Source organism: Erinaceus europaeus, chromosome 7 (assembly GCF_950295315.1).
Source record: "Erinaceus europaeus chromosome 7, mEriEur2.1, whole genome shotgun sequence".
Lineage (NCBI taxonomy): Eukaryota > Metazoa > Chordata > Mammalia > Eulipotyphla > Erinaceidae > Erinaceus > Erinaceus europaeus.
In genome coordinates this window covers 86,010,082-86,024,916 of record NC_080168.1, presented here as the reverse complement: position 1 = coordinate 86,024,916, position 14,835 = coordinate 86,010,082, and positions in this window count along the sequence as shown.

Sequence of the window (14,835 nt, the reverse complement as noted above, 5' to 3'; positions counted from 1 at the left end):
ACTGTTGAGAGCTTGGCTTTGAGAAGTTTCTGAAATACTTTATTCAATAGAGGAATTTGCAGACTTCCTATTAGTTGGTTATATTTTAAAACCACTTCCAAATGATACAAAGGGAATGGGAATGAATGGCTTCCCAGAGTGGGATATAACCAAAGAGTAAATTTGGAAATCATTAGCTGCTTTGTTTGCTGCTGAAGCACCTTAAGTCTGTGGAATTCATCCTTGGTAGAGTGTCAGAAGTCATCTTCAGGGAGAGAGTATTCTAGGAATTCTGAATCCTGGCCTTGCCCTGAAAAAAATCATTACTAGGGACATAATCATTTGCTTTCCTTCTGGGTAAGAAGTTTTTGTTTTATGTAAAAAAGAAAAAAAAATAGGAGAAGAAGTAAAAGAAAGATAAGGGAAAAGTGAAGGAGGAAAAAAAAGGAGAAGAAAAAAGAAACATAGTGAACGTTAACCAGTTGACTGTCATCAAGCTACAACCAGCAATCTGGTAAAATACCCATTGAAATGATACAGACTTGTTATTTAAAATTAGTTTCAATAACAATGACACTTATTTTACATTTAATTAGAGTTGACAGCCTACTTCTTGGATGTCTATTAACTAAACCTCTAAGCTCACAGTCCAGGAGGTGGCATGTTGGATAAAAGCATGACTCTCAAGCATGAAGTGTGGAGTTTGATTCCTGCCATTCCATGTATTAGAGTGATACTCTGCTTTTACCCTTCTCTTCTTTTCCCTCCTTCTCTGTTTCATTAGTAAACAAATAAAGCTTTTTTTTTGTTTTTGCCTCCAGTTATTGGTGCTCAGCGCCACACTACGAATGCACCAATCTACCGCTTCTGGTGGCCTTTCCCCCCACCCCTCCATTTCAATTGGAAAGAGAGAAATTGAGACAGAAAGACAGACACCTGTAGATCTGCTTCACAGCAGGTGAACCATTCCCTCTGTGGGTGGGAAGCAGGGGTTTGAACCTGTGTCCTTGCGCATAGTACTATTTGCCCTTAACCAGGCATGCCACCACCTGGACCCTAACTCTTTAGAAAAAAAATTAAAAATCACACCTTAAGTTTTAAAACCTGGACTCCCTTTGGAATATACCTAAAATAGACCTATTAGCTATTTCCAAAACGGAGACCCCAAATCTTCATCTGCAGTATTCCAGCCTTTAGGTTCATAATTAATCAACAATTTGTTCTGCTTTATATCTTAACTCTTTTTCAGCCACCAGGTTCCAGTTGCTACCATGATGCCAATCAGACTTCCCAGGGCAGACAACCCCACCAATGTGTCCTGGAGCTCTACTTCCCCAGGGCCCTACCCCACTAGGGAAAGAGAGAGGCAAGCTGGGAATATGGATTGACCTGCCAATGCCCATGTTCAGTGGAGAAGCAATTACAGAAGCCAGGCCTTTCACCTTCTGCATCCCATAATGACCCTGGGTCCATACTCCCAGATGGATAAAGAATAGGAAAGCAATCAGGGGAAGGGATATGAAGCTCTGGGGAATTGTACCCCTCTTATCCTATGGTCTTGTCAGTGTTTCCATTTTACAAATACATACATTAAAATTTTTAAAAATGAGACATAAAAACAAAACAACAACAACAAAACTGGACTGAGATGGGATGGGGCTCATTAAAGGTAATATGAGGATACGAGGATGGAGATGAGAATGTAGGTGAATGATCTCCCAGCAAAACAAGTACTGAATAGAATATAAACAGAAATGACTGAAGCCTCTAGGAGGTAGTCTAAGGATAAAAGCAAATACAGAGATTATTTATTCAAATTACTCTAAATCTTGATTATTAATTAAAAAGTCATGACTCACTCCAATTACCCCACTACTGGCACCATTTTGTGAAATGGAAGAACCACTCCAGGTGAATGTAAGTTAAAAAGAGGGAGAGAGAGAGAGAGAGAGAGAGAGAGAGAGAGAGAGAGAGACCCCACCTCCCCAGATCCCTGCCCCACTAGGGAAAGAGAGACAGGCTGGGAGCATGGATTGACCAGTCAACACCCATGTTCAGTGGAGAAGCAATTACAGAAGCCAGACCTTCCACCTTCTGTACCCCATAATAACCCTGGGTCCATACTCCCAAAGGGATAAAGAATAGGAAAGCTATCAAGGGAGCTTTCATATCAAGGATTGGATATGGAGCTCTGGGGGTGGGTATTGTGTGGAAATATACCCCTCTTATCCTGTAGTCTTGTCAATATTTCCATTTTATAAATACATTTTAAAAAAGAACTCTCCCATTCCCCTTAGCTTATTTTTAATGCTGTGAGTTCACCCTGGAAGCTGCCATGACTGCTCCCCTACCCTACCCATCTTATTCATAGGATAAGGCCTCTACAAGATTCCTAGGCCCATACAGTCCCCACTTGTCATCGAGATGGAAACAGTCACAATCCTGACAGAACAAAATATTATGTGAATATTACAGTATAATAAGCCCAGCTGATGGAAAAGTGGTGGTTACTCTGTTGAGGTGGATGGAGCAGCTGAGGGTATTCTCCAGTTGCCTCCCCTGAGGTTCTACTGACTTTTACATGGAAGAGTCACAAAGAGAGCCAGTCATGTTTCAGGAGAAATGATGAGCATTTATTGGAAGAAAATAAGGACAGAAAAGGAGAAGAAAGTACAAGCCATGTAGGTATGTAGACCTGAGACACATACATGTACATACACATGTGCCCCACACTTCCTGGTCTTCCAAACCTTAAGGTCGCTTCAGAAGAAGGACGGCCCCTCAGGGGATGTGCTTTGACCTTTGTTCTTCATGTGCTCACATCTACCTGCACCTGCAATTTATGGCTTTTTGCAGTCAGATGGGAGGGAGTGCTGGCCCAGGATATGCAGCCACACTGCAAATCTATGGAAGGAAGAGCAAACACTAGGGCCAGGCAGTGGCACACCTGGTTAAGTGCTCACATTACAGTGCTCAAGGACCTGGGTTCAAGCCTCTAGTTCCCACCTGCTGGGGGAAAGCTTCATGAGTGGTGAAGCAGAGCTGCAGGTGCCCCCTGCCTCTCTCCTTAACTCCCCCTCCCTTCTCAATCTCACTCTGTCTCTATCCAATAATAAATTAACTTAAAATATATATTAAAATAAAAAAAGAGCAAACACAAAGGCCCTGGGGATGAAACAAAGGCAAGAATTGACATTGCAAAAAGAACATGGACAGGATGAGATCAGAGAAGCAGGCCAGAGACAAATCTATAGTTCTGGGCCTTCAGAAACTGTGGGTATAGTTGTCACGAACACAGATGAGTAAAGTTGAAGGACTGTGAGGGGAGAAGGGTGCAGCTAACTGGGTCCATCTTCCAGTTCCCTCCTGTGGGGTTCTAGTCTGATCCCTATATGGAAGAACTGCAAGAGAGCCAGATATGTTTCAAGAAGAATATTTATTGGGAGAATATAAGAACAGAAAAGGAGAGAAAAGTGGCCCGACGGTGGCACACCTACTTAAGCGTACACACTAGAGTGTGTAAGGAGCCAGGTTCAGGACCCTGGTCCTCACCTGCAGGGGGGAAGCTTCCTTAGTGGTGAAGCAGGTGTCTTTCTGTCTCTTTCCCTCTCGGCCTTCTCCTTTCATCTCCATTTCTCTCTATCTCTATCCAGTAATCAAAATATAATTTTAAAAAAGGGATAGAAAAAAAAGGAAGAAAAATTATAAGCCATGTAGGCATGTAGATATGAGAGGGAGAGGGAAGGGGAGAGGGAAAAGGAGGGGGAGGGGGAGGGGGAGGGGAGGGGGAGGGGGAGGGGGAGGGGGAGGGGGAGGGGGAGGGGGAGAGGGAGAGGGAGAGGGAGAGGGAGAGGGAGAGGAAGAGAGATATGAGGGCCTCAAGCCTCCAGGTCTTCTAAGCTTTATTGTTCCTTCAGAGTTAGGATGGGACCCTCAGGGGATGTGCTTTAGCCTTGGTCTTCAGGTGCTGATATCTGCCTCTATCTGCATTTTATGGCTTTTTTTTTTTTTGCATCCAGGTTTATTGCTGGGATTCAGTGCTTGCGCCATGAATCCACTGCTCCTGGAGGCCATTTTTCCCCTTTTTATTGCCCTTATTGTTGTAGCCTTCTTGTGGTCATTATTGTTGTTGATGATGTCATTTGTTGTTGGATAGGACAGAGAGAAATGGAGAGAGGAGGGGAAGACAGAGAGGGAGAGAGAAAGAGAGACACCTGCAGACCTGCTTCACCACCTGTGAAGTGACTTCCCTGCAGGTGGGGAGCCTGGGCTAAAACTGGGATCCTTATGCTGGTCCTTGTGCTTTGCACCACATGCTCTTAACCCGCTGCACTACCGCCCGGCCCCCATTTTATGGCTTTTTACAGTCAGATAGAGAGAGAGTGCTGACTCAGAATATGCTTTTGGCCCCTTCCTCTGGTCCCTTCTTTGGGCTTCCTGCAGGGTGCGGGGGCAGGGGGGCCTGCTGCTTTCCCTAAACTGTCCTCTAATATTAGGACACAAATACATGAGGACAAACCAAGAGTTCTAGTTTGGACACAGCTTAACCCCAGGGCATCCCTCTGCTGTGGATGTTTGGGTCTGAAGCTAAGAGGTGGGGGTTGGGGAAGGCAGTCAGAACTAGTTTACACACCTGACTACCATCAGCAATTAAGCAGTCAGGGTCACCTAGACCCTTGGCCCACTCAGGAACTCTTTTTCTCTTCTGGCTCCAACCCCCTGCCAGAATGGACCATTTCCTCCCCCTCCCCCTACCCTATCCAATCACTCTCTGCCCCCAGGCTATTGTCCAGCTACCCCTGCTTCCTGGAATCTCTCACCACCACCATGTAGTGACTATCTGTTTCCTACTACTAAGAAAGGATTCACAAGTAATATCTATTATCATATTACTAACAATGTTACAAATTAGGGCCCTAATCTGAACCTGTCTAAACATTCTTGAAAAACAATTATAAATTCACAGAAATTGAATATTTGTAGGCTAGATGAACCTAAACTGGATTCTGAAGATTTGAATACAAACATTCCATTTTTTTTTTTTTTACAAGAGCACAGCTCAGCTCTGGCTTAAGGTGATGCAGGCAACTGAACCTGGGACATTGGAGCCTCAGGCACAAATATTTCTTTGCATAACTATTATGATGCTATCTACCCCTGCCCACAAACATTCCTTCTAAGCACTTTGTTCTAGGTTTAGGTAAACAACTTGTTGTTACACATAAAAATTCTATTTTCAGATTCTTGACAAAGGTATTCCTTACTGACTTGTATTTACGGATGACCCTAAAAGAGTCTGACACATACTGAGTTCAAAAATCTTTTTTTTTCTTTAATGTGAGCAAAACTCAAGTGACCTCTCTAATGTAGTGTTTAGGGGCTTTTGTTTTTGCTATATTTTTTTCTTTTTCAGAATATGAAGCCCAATTTCTATTAAATTCCATACTGGATTCCATGCAAATTTCTAGATTTTCATCCCTCTGAATGTCTTTTAATAATAGACTACAGGACATTTTGTCTGTGATGTATCCTCTCACATTTAGCATAGATATTTTCACTTAAAAAAAAAAATAGAGGGAGTCAGGCCGTAGTGCAGCAGTTAAAAGCATGTGGCACAAAGCACAAGGACTGGCCTAAGGATCCTGGTTCGAGCCCCTAGCCCCCCATCTGCAGGGGAGTCACTTCACAGGCAGTGAAGCAGGTCTGCAGGTGTCTATATCTTTCTCTCTCTCTCTGTCTTCCCCTCCACTTTCCATTTCTCTCTGTCCTATCCAACAATGACAGCATCAATAACAACAGCAACATGAAAACAACAAGGGCAACAAAAGGGAAAATAAATAAATATAATAAAAAAATAGAGCGAAAGAGATTGGAGATAGCTCAGCAGTAGATCACAAGATCTGTATGTGCTCTTATTTAGGTCAAATATAAAAATAAGAGCTAAGAAGCAGAGAGAAGGGCATAAAGGAAGGAAAACACACATGACATGTTTCAAAAGCAGAGTCATTTCTAATACTTTATTCAAAATGTCTCCCTAACTGGGATATTTTCTCTGTTGTTTAAAAAAAAGAATAGCCTAACTTAAAAAAAATGTGCATTTAGCTAATAATCTAGGCATAGAAACCATTAAAATACAATAGATTTAGTTGTTTAACTAGGTCAAAACAAAACAATGTTTCCTTCTGTCTTATTTAGCCCCAAACTGCCTAATTCCTTTCTTGACCAGCTGAATAGCTTAAAAACCACTAGCCAGAGGCAAAACAAAACAAAACAAAACAAAAAAAATCTAGCAACTGAAAATATCTGCATCAGCGACCTGACACTCTGAGTGAGTGTCCTAGGAACTGCTCCTTGAGAGCCTAATCATGTCCTGAAGGGCCCCATCCCTGGGAAAGACTGCTGACAACCTTTAGCCCCATCAGACACCACCAGAAAAACCCCAAGATTCTGAGCTCAAGACAATGAAGTTTTCACTCAAGTCCTCCAGCTCTGGGGTCCTTTGTTGTGCTAAATATTTTTATTCATGTCCAGTGTCAGCTTCATTTTGGCTCTGGGAAGTTTTCATCCATGTTCTGCATATGCATTCTGTTCAGGGGCCACTGCCCCCACTCCACCCCCCTTTTTCCCCTTCTCTAAGGGCAGATCTCTTTCTCCATCTTCTCATTGGGCACAGATAGCTCTGAACAGCTGTCTCCACTGAGGAGATGTGATTTGTAGTAAGTAACTACATCCCATGTAAAAAAAGGTTGTTATTGAAAGTGAGTTGTTATTGAAAGTCTAAGTCCGGGGCTGAGCTGTGTTAAATCCCCTGTTAGCTGGAGGGCTGCCCAGCAGATCCTCAGTGCCCAGCTCTGCTTGAGGCCCCCTAAAGAGAGGCTCTCTCTTGCTCTCTGTGAAAGCTGATAACTTGGGGCACTTGTGGATCAAAAATTTCAAATTCAGAGTCAGATGCAACCAGTTAACCTCGTGAAAGAGAGGTACTTAGAGATTCTTTAAGACATAAGAGAGCACCAGACTTCAAAAAGGTAAAAGAGTAAGAGTAAGGGGGGCCAGGTGGTAAAGCACCTGGTTAAGCACTCACATCACAGTGTGCAAGGACCCAGGTTCAAGCCCCTGTGTCCTCCCACCTGCAGAGGGAAAGCTTCATGAGTGGTGAAACAGGGCTGTAGATGTCTCCCCCTATTTATCTCCCTCTCCCTTCTCAATTTCTCTCCATCTCTATGCAATAATAAACAAAAACATAAAATATTAAAATTTAAAAAAATAATAAGAGAAAGAAAAGTAGTAGCATGTGTTGAACACTCATTATCTCCCAGGCATTCTGTTGTGAGCTTCCCAGTAGATAAGTACTGTTCTCCCTATTAGTTAAGAGATGAGGAAGCCAAGGTCTAAACACTGGCCCAGCTAGGAAGTGGCAGAAATGAATCTCCAATCCAGACCTGTCCTTGGGGGGCAGCTTAGGAAAGCAACACCCCTACCCTTACATGCACCCTGCACCCTATAACCTGCTGGAAGCCCAGAGAAGGAACCAGAGGAAGGGCCCAAAGTACCAGTGTGTTTGCATATCCCAAGCCAGCACTCCCTCCCTACAGGATTGCAAAAAGCCATAAAATGCAGATGGAGGCCTACATAACCTCCAGAAGAACAAAGGCTGAAGCACATTCCCTGTGGTTCTTGCTCTTCCTCTGAAGGGACTATAAAACTTGGAAGACCAGGAGGTTTTAGGCCTATCTATTTCTCTCTCCTCTCTCTCTTTCCTCTCTCTCTCTCTCTCCCTCTCCTCTCCTCTCCTCTCCTCTCCTCTCCTCTCCTCTCCTCTCCTCTCCTCTCCTCTCTCTTCTCTCTCTCCTCTCCCCCCTCCCCTCTCTCTCCTCTCTCTCCCTTCCTCTCTCTCTCTCTCCTCTCCCTCCCCCCCCTCCTCTCTCTCCTCTCTCTTCTCTCTCTCTCTCCCCTACAAACCTCAACGGCTTGTGCTTTCTTCTTCTTTGTTCTTGTTTTCTTCCAGTAAATGCTCATCTTTTCCCCCTGAAACATGACTGTCTATAGAAGTCAGTTTAGAACCTCACAGGAGGGAACAGGGGAATGACCTCAGTTAGCTGCTCCCTCTTCCTCAATGTTGAGGGACTGGCTGGTGGGGTTAGGAAGATCCCCTTTTGGTTCCCTGCTGCTCCAATGAAAAGAATTTCACAGGACAAGCGTTCCGGTGAATGGCTTCTAAATTATTTATTAGACGTGCATAAAGTTAAGAAAAAGACTTGAAACAGATTTCCTGAGGGTCTTTGGGCCCAAAAACCCAAGGTCAATGATCCAGTCCAAGACCCTCCCATCCCCCCATTTGTCCACAGGGGCCTGATGGAGTAAACTCCTCCCCCTTCATTTAGTGGAAAAAGGGAAACTCTTCACCAAGTGAATTTCTGTTCCACCTGTGCAAACACAGTGAAAACAAAATATACTAGTGTGCATCCCAGTTCCCTATGTGTAAACAGAGTGGAAACAAAATGTATTTTCCAGGACTCTCTGTGTCCTGAATTTTCCCTCAGCGTCAATACTGTTACATACTAATAACCCTCTTCTTGTTTAGTGGCTTTTAACTCCAGGCATTACTATAGTTTTTAACAAATGGCAGTATGGTTTAACCCCCAAAGAGAAGCAAAGAATCAAAACCCTAAAATAGTTTAAAAAGTCAAAGCAATTGTGTGCAGGCCACTGGCAGTGAGAAGACAGGACTATCTCCACTATCCTAGTAAACAGTTCCAAAATAAAGATTTTTTTTCCTCCCACAGCCCCTCAAAATAAAAACTTTTTTTTTTTAATATCAAGATATCAGAAGTTAAATGAAAGCATTCTGGTGAATCAAAAAAAAAATTGGGGGGGGTACTCACACATAGAAAGCGTAGAATAGGGAGTCTGGAGCTAGTGCAGTGGGTTAAGTGCATGTGGCTCAAAGCACAAGGACAGGCATAAAGATCCAGTTTGAGCCCCCGGCTCCCCACCTGCAAGGGAGTCTCTTCACAAGTGGTAAAGCAGGTCTGCAGGTGTCTATCTTTCTCCCCCCCTCTCTGTCTTCCCCTTCTCTCTCCATTTCTCTCTGTCCTATCCAACAATGATGACATCAATAACAACAATAATAACTACAACAATAAAACAACAAAGGCAACAAAGGGGAATGAATAATTAATTAATTAATTAAGCATAGCATAATTTAACAAGAGGACAAGCAACAGTTCCTCCTTATAGTCTATAAAATGCCAGTTCTGAAAATTATTAAGAAAATACACATATAAGAGAAAGAGCTTCCAGATCCAAATGCTGGTGGAAGAAATGCAGTTTCAATGGAGTGGTAGATAACCTTGTAGCATGATGTTCATTCTTTCTCTTCCTGCTCCTGTTCAGATTTAAACAAAGTCTAGTTTTCATTATTGCTGAATACTTATTTTTCAGATATGAACATTTGCTGTAACCACTTCTGAGTACACAAAACTAGGACAGGCACTAACGGTACAGAATTAAAGGATATCTGGACCCTGAGAATATTCTGCACTTCTACAATAGGTGAACTCCTCCAGGGAAAACTCAATTATTTTCTCATTGACCCCTATTGCTACATGTTAGTGCAGTGACCCAGTTCATGACATACTCTTGTCTTGCTCTGGGGAAGCAGTCATTTCTGTTCCCTTAAAAATTGTTCTTGAGGTGAGAGGCAATTTATTTAGATCCTGTGGGCCTACTGGACCCCTGCTTGGAGGTTACATTTTCATGGAAGCTGTCTTGAGATAAACCACTTCACTTTCTGAGAGAAAGCCTGAATCTAAGAATCTACAAGGACATTTGATGTTCTGCCAAGTTAGCTTTAATCATCAAGGGTTGCAAAAAGTTCTTACAGAGGCCCTGGAATGAATTTCATCTTTTCCCTTCTCTTCACATATACTAGAGCACTTAGCAGCTCTGGCTTATGGTGGTGTGGGGGATTGAACCTGGGATTTTGAACCTCAGGCATGAGTCTCTTTGCATAACCATTATGCTATCTACCCCCATAATCACATAATTTCTTTATCTTCTTATAATTTAGGTATAAATTATATAAGTGAACTATAAATGGTTTACCAAAAAAAAAAATCAGACATTAAAATGTATATACAATTTCACGAGATTGGTTAAGTACATGTACTATTGGTATTATCTCCACAATCAAGGTACTAACTGTATTCATTACCTCTAAGAGTTTCCATGTGTCTCTTTGTATGGGTGTGTATGTGTGCTAGATACACACACTTGTAAAAATTTTTTGAAAGACTCGAAAATAGCTATCTCTTCTATGTCCTTGACTTATATTCTTGACAACTTCAGTTTCACCTCCATCACTGTACTAAAATTGTTCTTTTCTGAAGTCATTATTGAGTCATTTTAGCTAATAAAACAAGTAAGTATACCTTGGTTCCCTCAAGACATTTGCAAGAAGCACTGTTGAGAACTCCCTCCCTCTTGGAATTTTCTCCTCTTCCACTAAGACAATCTTGAATTTCTTCCCTCTGCTGTCTCTGATTCAGTAGGAATCCTTTTAGTGTTCCAGACGTTAAATGATAGTGTTCTCCAATGTATCCTCTGCATTTCTCTTTCTTTCTCTTTTCCTGTCTTTCTTCCCTCCTTTTGACTTTTCTTTTTTCTTCTTTCATTTTTTAATGTTTATTTACTTATTGGATAGAGCTAGAAATTGAGAAGGAAGAGATAGATATAGAGAGGGAGAGAGACAGAGAGACACTAAAGACATGCTCCAGCACTTGTAAAGCTTTTCCTTTGTATGTATGTGTGTGGGGAGGGTGACTGGGGGCTGGAACTGAGTCCTTGCACATTGTAACATGTGCACTTGGCCAGGTGTGCCACCATCCAGCCCCCATTTCTTTCTTAAACAAAACAAAAAAACCACCCTATTTATTTATGAGAGAGAAGAGAGACGGAGAACCAAAGCACGGCTCTGCCATACCTCTCCTCTGTACTAATTTCTTTCTTTTTCTTTTCTTTTTTTTTTTTTTGGCCTTCAGGGTTATTGCTGGGGCTTGGTTCCTGCACCACAAATCCACTGCTCCTAGAGGCTATTTTTATCCCTTTTGCTGCCCTTGTTGTTTTATCATTGTTGTGGTTATTATTATCTTTGTTGTTGGACAGGACAGAGAGAAATGGAAAAAGGAGGGGAACACAGAAAGGGGGAGAGAAAGATAGACACCTGCAGACCTGCTTCACCGCTTGTGAAGCCACCTTCCTGAAGGTGGGAAGCCAGGAGCTCGAATCCAGATCCTTAGACTAGTCCTATGTGCTTGGTGCCATGTGTACTTAACCCTCTGCGCTACCACCCAACCCCCTATACTCACTTCTTATTGATGCCCAGACAACTAACTATAGACCTCGAGGCTGAGGTTTTAATTTTCTTTCCTTTGTATATTTATTTATTTACAAAATGGAAATATTGACAAGACTACAGGATAAGAGGGGTACATTTCCACACAATGCCCACCCCCAGAGCTCTATATCCAATCCCCTCCCTTGATAGCTTCCCTATTCTTTAACCCTCTGGGAGTATGGACCCAGGATCACTGTGGAATGCAGAAGGTGGGAGGTCTGGCTTCTGTAATTGCTTCTCCACTGAACATGGGCGTTGGCAGATCAATCCATACTCCCAGCCTGCCTCTCTCTTTTCCTAGTGGGGCAGGGATTTGGGGAGGAGGGGCTCCAAGATGCACAGTAGGGTCCTCTGCCCAAGGAAGTCAGGTTGGCATCATGGTATCATGTGGAACCTGGTGGCTGAAAAGAGTTAAGATATAATGTAGAACAAATTGTTAACTAATCATGAACCTAAAGGTAAGAATACTGCTGATGAAGATTTGGAGTCTCCGTTTTGGAAAAAGTTAGTAAGTCTGTTCTGTTTTAGGAATATTCCAGAGGTCCCCATGATTTTACTAGTTATTGCCTGAGCCTGACATCTAATATCCAAGTGGACCCAGGTTATTGTCTGGGGAGATGTGTCATAGTTGGAAAAAGGACTAGAAAGCTGGATCAGGGAAGAGAGTAGCTCCGAAATGAGGAAAGTCTATAGATATTAAATTTAGACCCCTTAATGTTCAATTAACCTTAGACATATCTAGGTGGATGTGCCATGGGCACCCCTCACACAAGCCCTTAACTATCCCCATATAGTGTGTGTGCTTCCATCCACTCTCCTGCCCCTCACTTGAGACCTGAATGGCTTCTAATTCCCAATCTTTACAGCCCAGAGTTATTGACCCTCTCTTTAGTCTTTCTAATCAGTCCTGTTCCTCCCTCAACCCCCGCCACCCAGTTCTAGTAGCTTTGTCTAATTTGGGGCCCTATCACTTCTCACAAGAATGGCATCTCCCTATTTGACAAAACTTATTTTCCCAAGCACTGAGGTCATAGTGAATGTCAACTCTTTGTTGATGGAATGCATGTATGCCCCGGCCAGCGGGGCGAGAACAGGGGCTAGGAACCCTGGGACCTAGGATGAAAGGGACAGGAGACACAAAGAATGACAGCAAGACAGGATTCTGATCAAGCTGCCAAATTTTATTGTGTTTACAGGCATTATAAGGCTTTGGGGAAGGGGGAGTGCAGGAGGAGGAGGTGGAGGAGAAGCAATTATCAGGGTGGAATGTCCCTTGCAACATACATAGCCGAAACTATGTTTATTAACTATAACTATGTGGTGTGTCACTTGTTTTCTGGTAAATGGCCTACCTGCAGGGAAATAGAAACTTATCTCGAGGGCTTTCATTGTTTCAAAGGCTTATCTTCTATCAAGCAGAGAATGGCTCTTGGCACATGTACTATAACAATCCCCTCCTAAATCTGACACTAGTGATTCACCCTTTTTTTCCCCAAAGACCTTGATACTATGCGAACATTCATGTCACATCTCCTTTACAGAAAATGGTTTCATTGCCTCCAGGGCCAACTTGAATCCTCTTAACTTGGCAGAAGCTGAACTTATTCTTCCCGTACCTCTTCTCCAGCTTCATTTTTCACTCATCTCCTGCCAATGTAGCTTCACGGTGTTCCCATGAGGTAACTCATAGCACCATATTCTTTGAAGAACGTTCCCTATCATTCTATGCAGGGACAGTTAACATACAATAAGCTATATACTTGAACTGCATGAATCCATGTATTTGTAAGTCTATACATTTGTGTAAGCACCACTCTAAACAATATATGGAATGTTTCTATCATCCCAGGAAGCTCCCTGTGTCCTCATCTGTGAATCCTCTCTGGTCCATTACTATTCTGATTCCCATCAGTGGAAATTTAGTTTTGTCTGTGTGCCTGGCATCTTTTGGCCAAAATGATTTCTATAAGATGCATCTTTGTTGCTGCATATAGTAGAAGTTGCTCCTTCTTGTGACCAGATGGTAGTTCACTGCCTGCATATACCATGATTTCTTTATGTTCTCGTGGATATTTGTTTTGTTTGAGTTTGGGGTTATTATGTGTAAAATTGAAATAAACATTCTTTTTTTTTTCTTTTCTGATTTTTTTTTTAAATTGGGGAATTAATGTTTAAAATGAACATTCTTACACAATCTTTTTTTTTTATTTTATGGTCACCGATCATTTGAGGGCATACATACCTGTAAGAATTATTATAGTTAACTTAATAATAGACTATCCAATGGCTTTTCAACATTGCACCTCCATCCTGGACAACATTTGTCCTGGACAACTTGATGTTGCTAGTTTCAGTTATCCTAGTGTTTCTTTCATTGTGGGTTTGAGTTTTATTCTCTTAATGACTTAACAGTGTTGAGCCCATTTTCAGTGTAATTTCTGGCATTTGTGTGTCATTTTCTCCGTGAAATTTCCCATTAAAATGTTCATTTATCTATTTATTCACATGATAGGGAGAAGAGTAAGTGAGAACTAGAGCATCACTCTGGCACATACAATGTTAGGGATCAAACTTGGGATCGCATGCTTGAGAGTCCAACATTTTAGCCACTGTACCACCTCCCAGGCTGCAAAATAGTCCATTTTTACTCTATGTCTTTCTTATTATTTGAGAGAGTTCTTTATGTATTCTTTGGCAGATGTCAACTTTTTAAATTAAAAATGTTTTTTATTAAATTATCTTTATTTATTAAATAGAAACAGCCAGAAATTGAAAAGGAAGGGGGACACAGCGAGGGAGAGAGACAGAGAGACACTTGCAGCCTTGCTTCACCACTGGTAAAGTTTTCCCCCTGAAGGTGGGGGCCGGGGGCTTGAACCTAGGTCCTTGAGCACCATAACATGTGTGCTCAGCCAGGTGCGCCACCGCCGTCCCCTCAACTTTTTCACTCTTCAGTTCACCATTTTATTCAGTGAATGATGTCTTTCCAACAGCCAAAATCATAATTTATCATCTTTCATTTATGACTTAGTTTTTTAATTTGTGCAGAATTATTTACTTAGGAAGTACTTGTCAACTAACATCACAGGCTATGGTAACTACTGATATTCTTCTTTCTTCCCATAACTTTAGGCTCAACTTGAGAATAGGGGTTGTGCTTTATTAAATGTTTTATATCAAGTAGAGGGTGACATACAAACATACATACATACATCTATATAACAAAAGCTATTAACCAAACACATATACAGAAAATTACAAGAGTCAGTTGAAATTTAATAATTAATTTCTTTGTACAGAATTTAGGAAGAGAAATTTCTAAAAGCTAGGAAGATTTTCTTCTTACCTTACAAGTTTGTACAAATAATACAAACTTCATGGGACTGTGAAGAGAGAATTTTTTTTTCCTCTTAAGTGTATAGTAAGCAATTTGTGAACAGAAAGTATATACAGGCTTTTGT